Genomic DNA, 15,125 nt, shown 5'->3' on the forward strand with positions numbered 1-15,125 from the left:
CCCCATGTGGGCCTTGCGTGTGCTCATCCTGGCCCCTAGTGTGCCCTTTCCTAACTTTTTTCACGTTTTCAGTTCTTGAGTCCTGTAATATTAGCTGGAATATTTTGTATCAATGTTGCAGTCAGCTAATACAATCCTTTCCAGTCCATGGATAGGGATCTTCAGATCTGACTTGGTAAATGGAAAAAGAAACTCTTGCAGTCAATCAGATTGGCTGACTTTTTATATTTTTGGGTTATTCATGGATCTGAGTCTGCATACATCCACAGATTAACAGTTCAGATATACCTAAAATGTTACCTTTTGATGCACAAACCAAGAACATTTCTAAACACTAACGTTTTGAAAAATAATGAAAACATTTACAAAAAAACTTTTTAAAAGAAGCCCATTCCTTGAGTAAAGTTCTAACTTTTTGACCGGTTTAGATTAGTGTAATTCCGTAAAGCCATTTTTTGTGTATCGAAGAGTAAAGAACCCTACTGGAATTAATATGGGTAACTTTGGGGCCTCCCCCCCCCTTTTTCTTTGGCCCCGATTGATGAATCTACACGAAGCTTGCCATGAATGAATGACTCAAAGTTGATTAACTTCTTTCCCACTTTCGTCCAACAGTGCTCTTGACCCCTGACATGCATTTTAGTTCACTAACAGCATTGTTATCAGATTGGGTCAAGAATGTTTCTCAGTTCATGTTTGAAACTCCCACTTTTATAAGTACATTACCAAAGCATGATGTGGTAGCGCACTGCCATTTACTTTTAGCACATTTTCCATTGATATGGCCACAACATTTTTCAGCGACTGCAGTTTTACTGATAAAACTTTATAGCGGACAAATAATAATGTTTGGAAATCTGGTCTCTGCAGATATTTATCATTTGCACATCACCAATTGAAGATCAGATTTGTTTTGATCCTATTAAAATCTTTGTTTCTATCACATTTCTAAATTACAAAAAAGTGCTTTCCTAAATGCTGATATATTTTGAAATATTTACTCTTCATTTACAAGCAATTAAAATATGTTGTGTGGTAGAAAAAACTGACATCCTACAGCCTTCCATTTCACAGAGATGGTCAAACAATTCACTTTACAAAATCCTCTAACTTTGCAGTCAGAAAAGAAAACACCAATCTCCAGGATGGCATAAGTGGCAATTTGTTAGAACACAGAAGCTGACATTTGACCTCTGTCTTTGAATGTACAGCAAATGTGATGGGATATAACGAAGATTTACAGGTATCTTTATTGCGCATTCACTTTCTGAATGAACAGAACACCTGTTCTTTGCCAGCGTCAGCTCTCTCACCAGTACAGGCCAGTAGGCCCTAAAAACAGCTTGTCCAGATAAAAACTGACTTGTCATAGCGAGTTGGCACGATTTTTCGAGGCCTTGAGGACTGAGGAGCTGTTTTGGGAAGGGCTTCGAAGGGTTTTGAGAGGGTCCTCACCCACCCACAAAATAGTAACAGCATCGTCATTTATAGACTCCACTTATTTAGTTAGTACGAGGCAAAAGCAGAACATTTGTGAAGTCAAAGCCCCTTACATGGTGGTTTGCCGGTAATCCAACAACCTTACATATGGGATTTCGGTTTGTTTTCCTTTGTTTTCCTAACAAATACCATTATTTAAATGTGTTTGAATTACTTTTGTTTTCAGTTTTTTTGTTTTCGATAAGATTTGTTGATAGATATAGCGAAATAAATCATGTGATATTTCTTTAATGGTATTCTACATGTATCAACAATATTACGTTATTTTGCAACATTTCAACTTACAGGTTAAAATCAATAATGACTTACCTTTCTGTTTTTTTCATTCTGTTCAAATGTGTATGTTAGTCCTAAATTAAAACGTCAATTCTAAACTCCTATATCTAACATTGTTTCCAACACTACCCACACATCTGGTAAATAAGACGAGAAATTTTTTACAATTGCCCCACCCATCTCCATCAGAATCTCGTTAGCCCAACTGCCAATAATCACAGACAGGCTGAATTTATTAAAAAGGAGCAAACACAAACAAACCCTTTCTGGGCTTTCACTAGGTCACTAAATGGGTTTGCCCATTGTTTTCCAGATTTCTGGAGTTCACTTCTCACCTAATGTCATCTTGGACATGGTTTCTGACTGAGAGCAAGATCTTGATTCAGATACATGCCACTCCCAGGCTATTCCAGCCTATGTGAAGGTATTACCTGCTCTACATTTTCTTGCCACTGGATCTTTCCAGAGGATATCTAGTGACACTATAGAGATGTAACAGCCAAGCCAGCCCGATGCTTGCATTAGGTTATGAGAAGCATCAACCGAAGAGTGGATCTCTACAAAGCCAAACCTTAGTCACTGGCAGGAAGGCAAAGGGTTGCTAGGTGCTACTGATTACATCCACGTGACACTTCGGCCACCACACATTACACTTTTTCCGCAACATACACCGCTAGCACTCAGTCAACATGCAGGCTGTCTGTGATGCCAGGGACTGCATCACTGATGTGTATGAAGTGTTTCCAGGCAGCATACACAACAGCTTAATGTTCTGCGGATCACCTCTTGCGTGTCTCTTGGTTGCTGGTGAATTTGGCATCATGTGGCTTATTGTTCAGTACTCACTCACCATACAGCCCTACTATTCATACTGGTTGGTGGCTTTTCCACACCCATACCAAATGACTACTACTTAAGCAATGTACATGACCCTAACAGAAACTACATGTAGGCAGGCATACATATTGTACTCTAATTAAGACAAATGGCCCATTTACAATTTAGTTTTATTTTCCCCTTCAGGTGATTCTGCTTCTGCACTCTTTCCCCATCTTCTCACACCTTACAGATGTCCTACCACAGTATCTCAGCAGAGGTACAATAAGGCACACATTTGTACACAATACATCATACAGTTCACTTTTTCTCTCCTTAAGTCAGGATTCAGATATCTGGACCCTAAAAGGGGGAAATATTGCTGGTGTACTCCCCTGAAGTTGTGTGCAAGCTGGTTGTAGCCTGTTGTGTGTTGCACAACATTGCAATATGACAGGGCTTACACCTACCTCTGAACCCTCACCAATGTCCAAATCCAGGGAACCAGGGTGTTGTCTCAGAGATCAGGGTATGCCAGTGTATGATCGGATGGTCAACTCTTTTTTTTATTGACTTGCTAGTTGGGTTATGGCCTTTATGTGGTCTGACAGTCTGTTGTCAATGATGATTGGTGGACATTAAACTCTCTGTCCATAAATTCCATCCTGAGACAACTCTGTAAAACGTTTATAATGTGCGTAACTTAAGTGCTGTTTTCAAGAGTTAAAACATAGCCCAGGAATTAGACTTCGTGGGATGTGGTTTTAAGTCCATCAGGTGAACAGAGTGAAGGACTCCAGTGCCCTGACTGAGTACCCATTCCTGTAATTTGGAGCTGTCACCGGCCCAGAGGACATCTCTAGCAATGCCAGCAATGCCTGTCACAAAGGTTCATGTCAATGCATTGATAGATTGAGGGATAGCTTCTTGAACATGATGTATTCCCATAGGTTTTTTTTATTTATTTTTATTTTCAATTAAAAATGTGAAATGTTTTATTTAGTTGCTCACAAAAAAAACAAGTAATGACACACTCCCTAGAGGATTTTGGTGCCATTTTGTGTGGCTCATTTTCTCCTTTTGACTGGCCGAGGTCAAAGTCACGGTTTGTTGTAAAAGAATGGCTTTTATTCTGCTTAAAGTATCAATTCGTATAGAAGAGATATTCAGTGAAGGCCATAAAGGCAACTCCCTGACTATGTCTATTTGGGGGAACAAGACTTGCATACAGCAAATGACCCTGGAAGTAACTGTTACTAGATATGGGATACCTGGCAACATGCCACAACAGCTCTGATCATTCAACATGAGGTAACTCCCATTTGAAAGTTGTCCAAACGTTGGATTAATAACAGCGGCTGGTGAACCTTGCAGGTGGCAGGATAAATTGGCAGTGGAACCGCTACAAGCCCCGTGTAAACTAATATCCCGACATATGAGTGAACCGCTCAGTGCATTTTCATTGTGTACCGCTAATAAACACTTCACGCCCCCACTCCAACATCGGTGTGTGTAAGGTAAATCCCAGGATGTCCTGATGTATTCTTTACCCAACCTTTCATAATTGCCTACTGGCATGTGTTTAAGGCAATACTGAAAATGGAAAGTTGTAACAGGTAGAGTTATTTTGCCATGTATGATCCATTCTGTAGCTGTTTTTTCTTCTTCCGTAAATGGCAATTTTTCCAGTTTTTCAATGCTCAGCGCTGTATACTTCGCTCCCGTTTGTGTCAGCTCGATCAGTTTATCAGTGAGATTGTAATCAGAAAACAGAGAAGACGTGTTGATGAAACGCCTAGGCACATAGCCTGCACGCAAGTTTTGTAGTGTCCAGCCTAATGACAGAATAGAACGTAATTGAGACTGGCCTTGACGCAGCAGGACCAAATCTTGTTCCACAATGTCTATAGCAGAGGATACAATGTTGCCCAATGAATATATCTTGGATGACAGAGTTGTTAACCCATTGTCGACCACAGCGAGAGATTTCTCTAAATTAATACGATAAATTTCTCGTATTCTTACTGCAGCTTCTGCTTGGGTAACCTTCCATATTTCATTATAAGCAGCATAGATGCCGACATATATGAAACGTTTTTGACGCGGTTTTCTTGGACCTGGCAAGAATTCCCTAAAGTCTGCGTCTTCTTTAAGCAAAGATATGTGTTGTTTCACATCCTCTAGTGTAGATATCTGTAGCCAATCAAGGCATAATTTTCCTACACTGTATGTTGTTACTACCCCTTGATGCTGTCTTTGAACATAGCGTGGGTCTGGCCTATTGATTTTTAAACCTTATGTTTTGTTCAGGAATTTTTCTTGACAGATGTTTGTGTCCGTGGGCCAGAGCAACCATTTTTTCCATTCGGAATCTGATCTGTTGTTTTGTAAGATAGTACGTACATCGACCACCCCGTGTAGTGCTATTACTTGCAGGTGTATGGACGGTTTGTTCATGTCTTTGATCTTGGCTAGCCCAAGGCAAGACGTTTGTTGGACAGTGTCATTCAAAAACATTATCTGCTGTGGGATCATACAGGCTCTAAACAAAGCTTCTATCCCCTGCACGTGCCAATCTTTTGTACCCCAGACAGATTTTTTGTCAATTGTGTCTTTCCAAAAGTCGAAACCCTGTCTAGACAGTTGGGCAATAAAGGCTGCAGAATAAATCTGTTTCGTATTAGTTAACATATTTTTCATTCCTGTTTTGTTCACATTTTTAAAGTAAAACGTTTCTGGATTGGATATATTGTACCCAGAAAAATATGGAAACTTCCTTTCAAACGTTTTTGAGCTACCCCTTGGTGGTGTAGGACAATGTTCCCATTGGTTATACTTAAATACATTTCTAGGTGTTGCAGATTTATGCAAGAAATGATGACCACAGTGGTTGTAACAAAAAGCTGTTCATAGTCAGTTGAACCCTCTAAGTATTCGTGGTTAGAGAATGCAGCAGATCTTTCCAGATCAGACAATATGTTATTAACAGTCTCAATGTCCCAATCATCAGAATAGGTACTGGAGGTAATAAAGACACTAAATGGTATCTTGAATAAGTGTGGGATCTTCACACGTTCCGACGGACCGAATATATCATAATCCGTTTTGTCCCAAACTATACCATCTTATATAGGAACGGCTGTGATGTTCACTGCTGACAAGTCTCTTGCTTCACGATGGGATGATTTGTGTGGTTTCAAAAGTAAGTTCACATTTTTACTTCCTGTGTCCAAATTAATATATCTTCCATCTATCAACATGCTCAGAGTTATTACTAAAGCTAGCCAAAGCATAAAGAAAAATATTCCAGAAATAATCCATAGTTCAATCCATGGTGAAACCAGATAAGTCTTTTCACGTATTGAAAAAAGTCTTGTGCTTGTTCTTTGAAAGTACTTTTCGCTGGCGTCATTTCAGGCTTGCTGGGATGCTCAGAAAACGTATCAAAGTTAATGAAATAGCCAGAAGCAGTTCTGTCAGTGGTTGGAATTGCATCCAGATTCGTTGATATCGCTGGAACCAGTGGATCACTTGTTACGTTGGTGTAGACAGGTGTATCAGGACGAACTGTTATTTGGGTTTCAAGAGGAATGAGTTCCATAGCATTGTTGCTTAGTCCTTCATTTCTTACTGTTGGATTCTCAATGGTGATGAGTCTTTCAGTTTGAACCTCTTGGATAGTAGCTAGAGGAGTGCGTCTGCTACTTGGTCGGAGTCCACGTGGCCTACTGCTTAGTATCGGCCATGTGTGGTTTGATGAGGTCGATGGACACAAATCTTTTCTCTTTTTTACCAGCAAGGGGCGGCAAAAGTACTGTTCTTGATCCGCGGATTGCTAGGACAGGTACTGGTTGTCTGTAAGAAGGCCCAAATTCCTTCTTGTCCGCGATCTTCTCTCTGACTAGATCCCCGAGCTTTGGGATCCAGACAGGCCTTGCTGGGATGGCTGAATTATCCCCAGTGGTGGTTGGCTTCAGGAACACATTGCTTTGTTTTGATCTTAGTTCATTTAAGTCCTGTAAAACAGCCAAACGATCTTTGATATCAAATGGTTTATTTTCCACCACTGTGCCTTTACATTCGAGATCAGGAACCCACATTCTTGTCCCAAATAGGACCTCATATGGAGTGACCCCTGCTAGAGAACTTCTTGGCAAATTGTTTAATGGGCGTTGGACCCCATAAAGATGTTTAACACAGCCACCACCCGAACCTAATACCCTAGCTGTTATAGACCGCTTTATGTACCGGTTTTTCCTTTCCATTACAACATTACAAACAAGAACGCAGTCTGGCTCACTAAAAACACTAACTTACCAAACAACTAACATATTGAAAAAGTAAGTAAATATAATTATAAATGTTAAGGTACTCAAAACTCCTAAGCATAAAAAATGTAATCAACAACCAAAGCCCTTACAACTAATGTACATATTGTTTTAAACAGTTAAAGCAGACCTTCTATATCCAGCAGAGTAAATACATTACCTGGCCCATATTTTGACAGAACTTAACAGAAGATAAACAAGCATTGGCAAAGCCAAGAGGCCTATGCGAGATCTCTTGGCTTTGCCAATATTTTCCAGCCATGTTGCAAATGGCTGGAAGTAAAGATAAACAGCTTTGTGACACAGCCAGCATTGACTGTGTTATAGTATTTAGTTTTTTTTGTTTACTTGCAGCTGAGCACACTTCTGACTTTCGCATGCGCCCCCCTGTTCATAACGTGAAAGCGTTTATTTACAAGTTAATCGATGTGAAAGAAAGCAAGTAACTAGGGTGTCCTGCACAGTTAACTTTTGGGCCACCTTCATTTTTAAAGACATTCTGCAACAAAATCAGGCCTAAGACATTACCACTAGCAGATACTTAACACCAAACTAACAGCTCTTGCAAATCACATTGATGCCAGCAGTGGAGTTGACTGATCCACCACCGCTTTTAATTTACTGCTCAAAGATTAGAATTTGCCATCTTGCAAAGATAATCATGGGTAAATTAAAAGCTGCAGCGGCATGACGTGTGTGTACGTGTCATCGTTCTGTGGCCAGCTTAAATTTTTTTTTTTTGCCGAGCAGTTTAACATCGGTAAGAAGCATTCTTTTGCTCCTTATGCTAATGCTGTTCAGCATCGGCAATAGGCATTGGCAAAACCAGAAGGTCAGCATGATAGCTGTTGGTTTGGCCTGAGCTTGGTTAGCCTCCTCGCCATTCTGAGATCCTCCAATTCTCTGACATGTTTCCCCTCAGTCCTTCATGGCTTTGTTGGTCATTTTTTTGACAAAATATGCATTCTGTGAATGAATAAAAACATGGAAAGCAGTCCATAAATTGTATGGGTCAGAAGCTTCCACCCACAGGAGACGATTACACAAATAGGTGAAGACATAGCAAGTAAATTCTCCTTCAGTGTTGGAAACAGGAAGGTGCAATTGCTTCAAACATGCCTAAAACATGGAATTACAGCATTGTTCTCATCCTGCTTTAGCTCTGGAACAGTTTTGGTTTTCTCACTGATCTGTTATTAACACTTTTTCATTCTGGTTGTAGTGTCTGGAGAACCCCAATATTTGGGGTGTGATACCTGGGTATATTTTCTTTAGTCCTAATGGAAACAGTGATCTTTCCAAAGGAAATGAAAAGTCAGGTATCTCTCACTCCTTTAGCTAATGTTAATTTATAGGAATGAAGGGGCCATCGGAATAAGACAAACCTGTCAGACTTCTTCCACAGACTTCTTCCGGGCAAAATAACAGTTGTTCACGGAAACAGTAAAACCTTCATGGAGAGTACTCCTCGTAAGGGATCGGCGTCTAGCTAGACGTCGATCCCTTACGAGGAGTACTCTCCACAAATGTTTTCTGACCGAATAGACTTCTTACCCAGAATATTGTTCTGAAATGTGACGATTGTTAACGTGAGACATTCTAAAGACACAGTTTAGAGATTCTTACATGATAAGAGTTATTGTGGTCCTACTGTGAGGCATTCCTACTTCGGAAGCTTTGGACCGTGGAAGTCGCTAACATATTAGTGCAATTATTGTTTACGTGAACAGTTATTTTGCCCTGAAGAAGTCTGTGGTTTACTCCACTTAAGACGAAACACGTGTTGGCTAGACGGCTAGAATGCCACTTTCATGTTAAAATTAGAAACAAGAAAATAAAGAACAGAAGAGGAATTCTGTGGACACCGTTTATGTGAACTCTTGGGATTTCTATAGACTTGCTTTGCTCAGATATTATTTTGTTTTTGGGTACGGGAACAAGCCCACTAAGGTGACTAAAGTGCATATTGCTAAAGAGGTTCTTGTTTCTTAGCATAGCGTCAGCAACAAGAACTAATGTTGACACTAAAACCAAATCATCTGGTGCAAGTATTAGGATACAGCGAGCATATCAAAATGGTGGAAAATGGAGATGCAAGAAAAAATGAGAAGAGGAATTTTCCAAAGTAATCAGTAAAAAGTTTGGCATTATGAAATGTTTTGTACATAAGATGGTGCTTTTCCCAAAATGCAAAAAGTTAGAAATGTACTAATTTTCATGAGAGCAGACTTGAAAAAAATTAAGTGGAAAAATTGTGTAGAGAAGTATTGATTGGGGAAATCAAGTTCTCAGATGTCCCCAGTACTCATTGCTTGCAAGAGTAATTTGCATTGATCTGCATGATCCAAATAAGTCTGCGGTGAGGAATCTGCGGTTGGAAGAATCCATCAGGAAACAAAATTACTAACCTCCAGTAAAGTTTTTTCTACTCTATTTGCAGGTTCCTCACCACCCTCCTACCTCCCAGTTATGTGGAGTGGCCTCTTTTTATCATCTAAAAAGGTAACATTACAAATCGGCACACTGGTACCAAAAATTGCTTCACTCTTTGCATTTTGAAGTCATGGAAACAGTCAAACAAGAAACTGACGTCGGCTAGCAGGGGTGGCCGTTATATGCAGCTCCACTGTCACTTCCGGGGCGATATGGAGCCAGAGCGGAGCTACACAGCGACACCTGGTGGTGTGTAGGAGCATTGATGAGAACTTTTCCAGATCCAGTTTGACGCCATAGCAGTGTTCTAAAGTGTGAAATCTGCAGTTAGAGTATCTACCAGAAAAAGTTATACTGATGGTAAGTCATTTGTTTATTTCAGCTGAAAGCTCTTCTTCCAAACTCAAACGTTTTAATGATAATAGACTTGTTAGCCTCCTTACTACATATGGCATTTGCATAGCGTCATATATAGGGTCTTCAGTGGAACTTGCACCGGCGGCAGGCCCAAAATTACTGGGGTCTTTTGGACACATTTGGTGTTTCCAAAGAAATCTCTCAAGATTAGGAGTGGGGGGGGATAAACATCACTCTGGCCTGCAGCAGACTAGACTGCTGTAACCCGCCAGTTGCTACAGTAGTAACAGAAACCCCATATCTCTTGACTATAGAGGTCCCCTAGATATAGTGTAAATCCAGGGTCTCTGGTAGAGGTTGAAGTGATGCTGCTTCTTAAATCTACTGGGGCTGCATGTCATATGCTTGGAAATGATGAAGTTTAACCGTCGATCAGGGGAAAACCGATTTAGATGTTCAGTGACAACACGACAGCTGAATGGTGTTGCAGCAAGCCGGTAGTACATGCCTGGGCACTCTCTGGAGGTGCTGAGGTAGGGTACTTGCTAGGGCTTAGAGGGGTCTCACAGTTGGCACATCGTCTAACGAGTTCCTTCAACATCAAGGAGGCCCAGCTTAGCAAGCGTCTTCTTTCCAATGACAAATAGCGTCTACATGCAAAAGTCCTTTCATTTTATTGAAGGTTAATTAAAATCATCACAATATATTTAAAAAACATATTAAAACCAGTAGAGGCTGTGCTCTAATAGATAATAAATCTAATTCGCTTAAAGAGCTAGAATAAAAGTTGTGCTTGCCATTGTTCATCTCCCTCAAACTGACGTGCTTCCCGTGTTCAAATGTTTAATTTTTCTGCTGAGGTGAGCTTACTGCCTTGCAAAGGCTATTCATTGGTTCCACTATATTGATTATCCCATTAACAGGAAGCAATTTCAAATGTTGATACTTTTAAGTGTCTTCTATCCTTTGGACTTCAAAAAGTGCACAATGCATGCTTTATCAATAAATTTAGTTACACAACCTAATGCATGTCCATCCAAACCTCCTAGACACATGCCGAGGAGTGGTTAGGGGGATCTTCGTCCAAAGAGGCAAACTCTTGGTTCACCTTTTCGCCACCTCTGAAAACAGTGTCCCACTGGGGAAGATGTGTTCTGCCTTTGGTGGGAGTTCCGACCACTGCCTGTGCGATCTGAAGAAAGTAAAGTGAAACTGAGTGCAGGCCATTCTGGTGGGCTTGGATTGTGCTAAAAGGATCTGATACTCAAACTGGCCCTGATCACCTGCCTTTCACTTTGGCTTCCTCTTTGAGAGGACCTACTAAGCCAGCAATAGGGCAGTGCGTTTCATCCCAACCAATCTTCATGTGCGGAAATTGAGCGAGATCAACTGAAGGGTTATGACCTTATGGTGGAAGTGGTGAATGGCATTCCGACTGTACACTGCCCTCCCACCAAGTGCATTACTCAGTTCAGTGGGTTTGTTTTGTCTCCTAGTGCGAGAAGCGTGCGGATCCCTTCCATGCAAAATAGATGTTCTGTTGTCTTAATCTTGGTCCAGTATGGTTTTGCTGTAGGTACAGTCAACGGTTACGTCTCGGACCTGTTGGCCTGTCTCCATTCACCTGATCAGCCCTCATCCTTACAATCACCTCTTTGTTGCATTTTCCAAAGGGATTATCATGTGTTTCCTCATGGTCCTTGAATTATGCTGTATTGCTGATGTGTCCAGCTTGTCAACCTCCTCACAGCTGCACTATTCATCTTCTTACACTTAAACTATGTTCCTTATTGCAGTCACTTTTGTCCGGCATATTAGCAAATTTCAGGCTTTGTCGATTCACCCTCACTATACACATTCTTCTCTAATAAGCTGGTTCTTGGGACAAGGGCATCCTTGCTTCTGAAAGTGGTGTCACCCTTTCATACGGGGCAATTTGTTACACCTCACATGTTTTTTTCACCTCTGTATCCATCAAAGGAGGGGGGGAGCTGCATTGATGAGACTTGCATGGCACATTAGCTTCTAAGTTGATACAAATACGGAGCACTGCACAGATAATCAACTATTTGTTGAGAAGAAAAATGGTTCAGAAGCAAACTTACACTCACTGGTTTGTCCTGGGCTTTAAACAATGCTTTCCTCTGGCCCAGGTGGACCACCAGAAAGCCTTAGGCCTCATTCCATCAGAACAAATGCTGTGACTCCAGCTGAAACTGGGCTTTTCTCCATACTTCGAACATTATTGCAGTGATTCTCAGGTTGGCAGGAACATTGTTTTGCTCCTTCAGTCTTGCTTGACGTTCTGGTGTATGTCCACTCCACTACTGGAGAGGGACTGTTTTGGTACCAATTCAAAAGGTGAAGGTTCTGTAAGTAGAAGTACCCATCAGAAGAATAAGTTGCTTACCTTTACACTTTTCTGGTGAATACTCTTTATCTACCTGCAGATTTATTATAACCCGTCCACCTTTTTGTTCTGTAGACTGGACTTTTGACGACTTATCAAGAACCCAAGATAGATATTGCTTACTACAAGTATTTCACTTTAATTATGTCAGGTCCTACTATTTCCTTTTGTGCTAGCTCTGGATTTGGTGTAGAATAGCTCTCATCCTGCTTCACTTATGCAGTTTATGGCAATGCGCTATTTATACAAGAGCGCGTTTCTCGTTTAGTACTGCTCTGCCCAAACTCGTCCATGTCCTTCTCTCCCCTCTTTGTATCAATTCTTGTTTAACACCCGCTGTATTCTGGCCCTGGTAATGTTCTCATTCTGTGTCGGCTCATTTCTTGTGTTGTCACTCTTATTCTCGTTTTGCTTCTGGTTTTCCTACTTCTACTTTGGTTCTTGGTGTTTTCATTCAGCTAGGCTCTAATTCTGACACAGTTCTGAAGCAGCTGCTCTTGTTCTGCCCTAGCTTTGCTTCGGTTACATCACCGTTCTCGTTTTGCATTAGTTCTCGTTCTAGCATTGTTCTGCTTTAAGCTCAGCTGTGCGCCCGGACCTAAGTGTTTTTTTATTTTACCGTTTTAGATCTAGCCTGGTTTTCTCTAGTATTGCTCTGGTTCTTTCTTAGATGTTCGCTAGTTGGAACGCTGTTGTTCTCTGAGTATCTCTGGAAAAGTTTGTGTTTTGCTTTCATCTCTACTCTGATCTTCCCTCAGTTCTAACCCGGCCTCGTGCTGCTCTGGCTCTAGAAGATTTTCTACTGGTTCAGGTCCGTTTCGATGAGTCTTTCTCTGTGGTTCTTCACCTGCTCCTATGCGGTTTCAGAACCCTTCTCTTGTTCTGTTCAGTACCAAGTGCTTGAAATGGAAAAATAGAAGTGCAGGTACCCTGCACCAGAGTGCCTGCTTGTTTCTGAGAGGTGCCGGTACTCCTCAAATAAACGTATTTCGTTACTCTTGAGAAGTGCAGGTACTCTCCCTCTCAAAATAAAAAATAAGTGCCGGTACTCAGTACCGACAATACAGGCCCATCTAAAGCAATGCCAGTACGTTTGCCGCCATTAGTCTGGCCATACGTCAGAGCTCGTCACGCTCTGGCGCTGCTCTCGTTCCAGTTTTCTTGTTTTTATTAAACACTCCCTTTCATCAGACTCGAGGCCTGTTCTAGTTCTTGCTCTGTCCCGTCGTGTCTGAAGCACTGATCTTGGCGTTTTAGGAGCTTCTCTATTGGTCGTAGCACTCCTCCGGTTCTGTCCTACTTCTGCTGCGGTCGGAGTGTAATCAAAGAGTTTTCCAAGACTGCAACTGTTTCCCCTGCTCCGGTTCTACTCCCAGCCCCCCATCTTCGCGTCGAGGGCACACAGGAGAGTTTAGCAGAGTCCGTTCTCACCCCCACCCCTTCTTCCTCGTCTTGACCTGCTGGCAGGCAGCGCCTCTGGTGAGCTCATGGGGAGGAGCAGCCAGGTTGGAGGTGCAGCCCCGCCTCCTGCCGAGCCCCGCCCCGTTCCATGGCCCCTCCCTGAACTGAAACTGACTGGCTGAGTTCACTCCATTCCATTCCTCTCTCTCATTCCAGAGATTCCTCGGAAAAGCTGTCACCTTTCCAAAATACCAGGCCTGCCTTCTCAGGCATCAACAACAGCAGGCACCGGGACCCAGGGCACCGCCGCCAAAACCATCATCATCACCCACCACCACTTCCAGGGGCCGCAGCCCCCGGGAGAGAAGAGGCGGGGAGGAGGGGAAGAGAACAACTGTCCCACAGAGCACTCAAGTCCTCTGCACAGTTAGCCCTGCTCACACTAACACCCCGCTACAAACTTTCACTCTGGGGCACAATAAAGGGCTCCCAGGAGGTAAGGCACAAAGTTTCATTGGCGTGGCTGTGTTTCCTTCTCTCCTCTTCTCCCCTGTCGCTCTGTCCCCCCCTTTCCCATCCCCTGCTTCCCCGCTCCCCTTTGTCTTCTCTCCCCCTCTCCTGCTCGCTCGCCTTCTCTCTCTTTCCCTTCCCTCTCTCTGACACGCTCAGGGATCTGGGAGCTTCAAATCCTTGTCGTTTCTAGCATGTTTGGCATATTTGCGCCTGGTTCCTGGCTTCTCGTTGACTCTCCGCCTCCCTCCCTGGAGTGCGGCGCACAGAGGTGTGGGGAACCTCGCGCTGGGGCAGGAGAGGGAGGCGGTCAGAGTTTTGGGGTTTTTAATTGCGTTTTTCTTCAAAAAAAGAGTATTTTCCAACTGCTCGAGTACTGCTGTGAAATTCGACAGGACGCTTCCAGTACCAGGAGACATCTTACGTGCAGGCAGTGAGGGAACTGCTGTCTGGTTTGCGTTCTTACAGTCATTGCCCCTCAGGCAGGGCTGCTTTTCAGGACACATCCAGAGTTTTTGCTGCCCCATGGCCGCCTTCAGCATGGCCGCAGTGTCTGCTGGGACGTGTCTCCTGAAGGTTACTGCAGGGCTTGAGGACCCCATGAGTGCATGGACTGTGCTAAGAGACCCACCCTGACTTCCGATAGACACCTCTCTCTGTGAGTACCCTCTTTTAAGTCTTTGTAACCCAGAGTGCCCCTCCTGTCACTTCACGTCAAGAGCTTTCATTTTACACCTGTTAGTGCCTCTCTGCCAGTACCCTCTTTTTGCCCCTACTCCTTGTGAATATCCTCTTGTAAACACATCATTTTACACCTTTCTCATTACTCGCTTGTTCTGTCCTCTCGGGGTATCAACATCTCCGAACCTGCCAATACTGCTCTTCCACACTCTCTGCTAGTGTTCTCAATTTACTTCTTCTCTTGCACCTTCTTTTTCCACCCTCTGGTGATTGCCCTAATTTTACACAAGTGTACGCGAGTACCCTAAATGTGCACCCTCACTGTGCGTATTCCCCATCACTCACTTTGTGAGTAACCTCTCCTCTCCCCTCTGTGCAAGTTCCAGTTTATTTCTCCCTCCGAGAGTGTACTC

At 42.6% G+C, this 15,125-nt stretch overlaps 1 protein-coding gene across 2 annotated transcripts in view; it reads left to right on the top strand.

Annotated features, from left to right (window-relative positions):
• The first annotated feature begins 13,661 nt into the window (after positions 1-13,661).
• The window catches only part of LOC146809501 (transcriptional enhancer factor TEF-1-like), a 245,183-nt gene continuing 243,719 nt past the window's right edge, over positions 13,662-15,125 (top strand). The window contains exon 1 of one of the 2 annotated variants that reach the window (XM_085616338.1): positions 13,662-14,017. The gene's annotated coding sequence lies outside the window, so the exon portion shown is untranslated. Of the gene's footprint in view, positions 14,018-14,299; positions 14,690-15,125 lie in introns of those variants that run through there. The other variant, XM_085616339.1, reaches the window with a different exon arrangement.

The sequence above is a fragment of the Triturus cristatus genome, chromosome 7, assembly GCF_964204655.1.
Source record: "Triturus cristatus chromosome 7, aTriCri1.1, whole genome shotgun sequence".
Taxonomy (NCBI): domain Eukaryota; kingdom Metazoa; phylum Chordata; class Amphibia; order Caudata; family Salamandridae; genus Triturus; species Triturus cristatus.